The sequence below is a fragment of the Cherax quadricarinatus genome, unplaced genomic scaffold (genome assembly GCF_038502225.1).
Source record: "Cherax quadricarinatus isolate ZL_2023a unplaced genomic scaffold, ASM3850222v1 Contig7, whole genome shotgun sequence".
Lineage (NCBI taxonomy): Eukaryota > Metazoa > Arthropoda > Malacostraca > Decapoda > Parastacidae > Cherax > Cherax quadricarinatus.
In genome coordinates this window covers 525,001-530,000 of record NW_027195033.1, presented here as the reverse complement: position 1 = coordinate 530,000, position 5,000 = coordinate 525,001, and the positions used below count along the sequence as shown (strand labels likewise).

General features: G+C 40.1%; 1 protein-coding gene across 4 annotated transcripts in view; it reads right to left on the bottom strand.

Annotated features, from left to right (window-relative positions):
- LOC128700985 (leucine-rich repeat neuronal protein 3) overlaps positions 1-5,000 on the bottom strand; it is a 120,260-nt gene that overhangs the window by 43,973 nt on the left and 71,287 nt on the right. The window contains exon 1 of one of the 4 annotated variants that reach the window (XM_053794520.2): positions 1,690-1,838. The exons of the other annotated variants lie outside the window; for them this stretch is intronic. The gene's annotated coding sequence lies outside the window, so the exon portion shown is untranslated. Of the gene's footprint in view, positions 1-1,689; positions 1,839-5,000 lie in introns of those variants that run through there. 4 annotated transcript variants of the gene reach the window in all.

Here is a 5,000-nt window from a genome sequence, read left to right as displayed (position 1 = left end):
CTGTAATAAGACATAATTACCTCACTAATAACACTGGTAATAAGACATAATTACCTCACTAATAACACTGGTAATAAGACATAATTACCTCACTAATAACACTGTAATAAGACATAATTACCTCACTAATAACACTGCAATAAGACATAATTACCTCACTAATAACACTGGTAATAAGACATAATTACCTCACTAATAACACTGCAATAAGACATAATTACCTCACTAATAACACTGGTAATAAGACATAATTACCTAATAACACTGGTAATAAGACATAATTACCTCACTAATAACACTGTAATAAGACATAATTACCTCACTAATAACACTGTAATAAGACATAATTACCTCACTAATAACACTGTAATAAGACATAATTACCTCACTAATAACACTGTAATAAGACATAATTACCTCACTAATAACACTGGTAATAAGACATAATTACCTCACTAATAACACTGTAATAAGACATAATTACCTCACTAATAACACTGTAATAAGACATAATTACCTCACTAATAACACTGTAATAAGACATAATTACCTCACTAATAACACTGGTAATAAGACATAATTACCTCACTAATAACACTGTAATAAGACATAATTACCTCACTAATAACACTGCAATAAGACATAATTACCTCACTAATAACACTGTAAGACATAATTACCTCACTAATAACACTGTAATAAGACATAATTACCTCACTAATAACACTGTAATAAGACATAATTACCTCACTAATAACACTGGTAATAAGACATAATTACCTCACTAATAACACTGGTAATAAGACATAATTACCTCACTAATAACACTGTAATAAGACATAATTACCTCACTAATAACACTGTAATAAGACATAATTACCTCACTAATAACACTGGTAATAAGACATAATTACCTCACTAATAACACTGTAATAAGACATAATTACCTCACTAATAACACTGGTAATAAGACATAATTACCTCACTAATAACACTGGTAATAAGACATAATTACCTCACTAATAACACTGTAATAAGACATAATTACCTCACTAATAACACTGGTAATAAGACATAATTACCTCACTAATAACACTGGTAATAAGACATAATTACCTCACTAATAACACTGGTAATAGGACATAATTACCTCACTAATAACACTGCAATAAGACATAATTACCTCACTAATAACACTGGTAATAAGACATAATTACCTCACTAATAACACTGGTAATAAGACATAATTACCTCACTAATAACACTGTAATAAGACATAATTACCTCACTAATAACACTGGTAATAAGACATAATTACCTCACTAATAACACTGGTAATAAGACATAATTACCTCACTAATAACACTGGTAATAAGACATAATTACCTCACTAATAACACTGGTAATAAGACATAATTACCTCACTAATAACACTGGTAAGACATAATTCCATCACTAATAACACTGGTAATAAGACATAATTACCTCACTAATAACACTGGTAATAAGACATAATTACCTCACTAATAACACTGGTAATAAGACATAATTACCTCACTAATAACACTGGTAATAAGACATAATTACCTCACTAATAACACTGGTAATAAGACATAATTACCTCACTAATAACACTGGTAATAAGACATAATTACCTCACTAATAACACTGGTAATAAGACATAATTACCTCACTAATTACTTGCACTCTGGACGCGTCACTCGATAATTAATTACATCACAATTAATTAGTCCCGGATGATCACATTAGTGAGAGTGAGAGCGAGGAGCGACACAACCTCCCTCCACGACGGCAGAAGCAGTACTGAGCCCCGGCCGCTTCTCTCACTGTTTATATACCCTCAAGTTGCCTCTCTTGTGGGGGTGTAGGATCTGCTCTTGTTTCGGGGAACTGGAGCTCTCCTGCCCTGCCCCGGTCTCAAACCCCGCCCCCCACAGTTTCTAAAATCTCCAATACAGCTCATCCCGGATGTCAAACCCACTTAACCTTGTTACTCACTCGGATAAGTGGCAAAGATTACCACCATCTTCCAAAACTTTGGCTGATAATTCGATTTAGAACAAATCAGGAAGTTTGTAAACACGAGACTGATGGTATCTGTTGATAGATAGTTGGTATCTGTTGATAGATAGTTGGTATCTGTTGATAGATAGTTGGTATCTGCTGGTAGATGGTTGGTATCTGCTGGTAGATAGTTGGTATCTGCTTGGATAGTGGTATCTGCAGATAGTTGGTATCTGCATAGATAGTTGGTATCTGCGGTTAGGATAGTTGGCATTCGCTGGTAGATAGTTGGTATCTGTTGATAGATAGTTTGTATCTGTTGATAGATAGTTGGTATCTGCTGGTAGATAGTTGGTATCTGCTGGTAGATAGTTGGTATCTGTTGATAGATAGTTGGTATCTGTTGATAGATAGTTGGTATCTGCTGGTAGATAGTTGGTATCTGCTGGTAGATAGTTGGTATCTGTTGATAGATAGTTGGTATCGTGCAGATAGCTGTATTGGTATAGTTGCTGATAGATAGTTGGTATCTGTTGATAGATGGTTGGTATCTGCTGGTAGATAGTTGGTATCTGCTTGTAGATAGTTGGTATCTGCTGGTAGATAGTTGGTATCTGTTGATAGATAGTTGGTATCTGTTGATAGATAGTTGGTATCTGCTGGTAGATGGTTGGTATCTGCTGGTAGATAGTTGATATCTGTTTATAGATAGTTGGTATCTGTTGGTATCTGCTGGTACTTAGTTGGTATCTGTTCATAGATGGTTGGTATCTGCTGGTAGATAGTTGGTATCTGTTGGTAGATAGTTGGTATGTGCTGATAGATGGTTGGTATCTGTTGATAGATAGTTGGTATCTGTTTGTAGATAGTTGGTATCTGTTGATAGATGGTTGGTATCTGCTGGTAGATGATTGGTATCTGTTGATTGATAGTTGGTATCTGTTGATAGATGATTGGTATCTGTTGGTAGATAGTTGGTATCTGCTGGTAGATAGTTGGTATCTGTTGATAGATGGTTGGTATCTGCTGGTAGATGGTTGGTATCTGTTGATAGATAGTTGGTATCTGCTGGTAGATGGTTGGTATCTGTTGATAGATAGTTGGTATCTGCTGGTAGATGGTTGGTATCTGTTGATAGATAGTTGGTATCTGCTGGTAGATGGTTGACATCTGCTGGTGGCAGGTTGACCTCTGCTGGTGGCAGGTTGACCTCTGCTGGTGGCTGGTTGACATCTGCTGGTGGCAGGTTGACCTCTGCTGGTGGGAGGTTGACATCTGCTGGTAGCAGGTTGATCTCTGCTGATGGCTCGTTGACATCTGCTGGTGGCAGGTTGACCTCTGCTGGTAGCAGGTTGAACAAGTCTGAGTCCACGGATGTTGATGCAATGTTCTCTTACAGGACCCAGGGTTCCCATCCTTTTCACTACATTGTACACTTCTTGCCATATCTCTCCAGTAACGTACACTGGGGCATTCCCTGCTTACCCAGAAGTATGCCAAGGCACTTGTACCTCCCCTCTGGCACCTCGTAACAACACTAGAAGTGTAAGGTTACAATAGGAGCACGTTAGGAAGTATTTCTTCAGTCATAGGGTTGTCAGGAAGTGGAACAGTCTGCCAAGTGATGTAGTGGAGGCAGGAACCATACATAGCTTTAAGACGAGGTATGATAAAGCTCATGGAGCAGGGAGAGAGAGAGGGCTTAGTAGCGACCAGTGAAGAGGCGGGTCCAGGAGCTATGGTAAAGGGGCTGTGTTTGGCGCTTTCCAGTCTTCCTGGAAGGTGTTCCAGGAAGACTGGAGGTATTTCTTATGGCCCAGCTAGACAGAGTCACAAGAACAAGGACGAGCACTGCAGCAGGCTTACTGGCCCATACTAGGCAGGTCCTCCTCTAACCCAACCCATCATCAATTCCACGCAAGGAATAAGTCTGGTGTAAGTCCCTCCAGAGCCACCAGTGTTATGTTGCAGCTCTGTGGGAAGCAACACCGTCAACTGTAGAGCCCTACTATATAGGCTTGCATTTGACTATAGAGCCCTACTATAGGCTTGCATTTGACTGTAGAGCCCTACTATATAGGCTTGCATTTGACTGTAGAGCCCTACTATAGGCTTGCATTTGACTGTAGAACCCTACTATAGGCTTGCATTTGACTATAGAGGCCTACCATATAGGGCTCTTCAGTTAAATGCGATTAAAATCCCCAGATGTTGCACATGTGCCTAATTCTGCACCATTATGTTGCAGCAGTCAGGTATGCAATCTCGTCTGTGTACTATCTGGCTGACAGCAGGTGTGTGTTGCTGGCTGAGACGTCAGCACAGGTGGTGGGATTTCTGCCGACAGTTGTGTTTTGTCAGGGGATGAGGTTACCCAGTGGAGATTTTTGGTCATGTGCCGGTGCTCTAGAGACCTCATAGGTGTTATAGACACATATGGGGCTTAGATGCATGTATGTGAACATGGTGTTCCGTGGCTGGGTTGGTAGCGCACTCGCCTCATACACTGAGGTCGATCCCCGGTACGGGTGTCTCCATTAAGACGTGTTTCCTTAAGACACCTTATGTCCCTGTTCACCTAGCAGTAAGTAGGTACCTGGGTGTTAGTTACCTTACACCTGCTGTCAGTGTTCACCTAGAAGTAAGTAGGTACCTGGGTGTTAGTTACCTTACACCTGCTGTCAGTGTTCACCTAGCAGTAAGTAGGTACCTGGGAGTTAGTTACCTTACACCTGCTGTCAGTGTTCACCTAGCAGTAAGTAGGTACCTGGGTGTTAGTTACCTTACACCTGCTGTCAGTGTTCACCTAGCAGTAAGTAGGTACCTGGGTGTTAGTTACCTTACACCTGCTGTCAGTGTTCACCTAGCAGTAAGTAGGTACCTGGGTGTTAGTTACCTTACACCTGCTGTCAGTGTTCACCTAGCAGTAAGTAGGTACCTGGGTGTTAGTTACCATACACCTGCTGTCAGTGTTC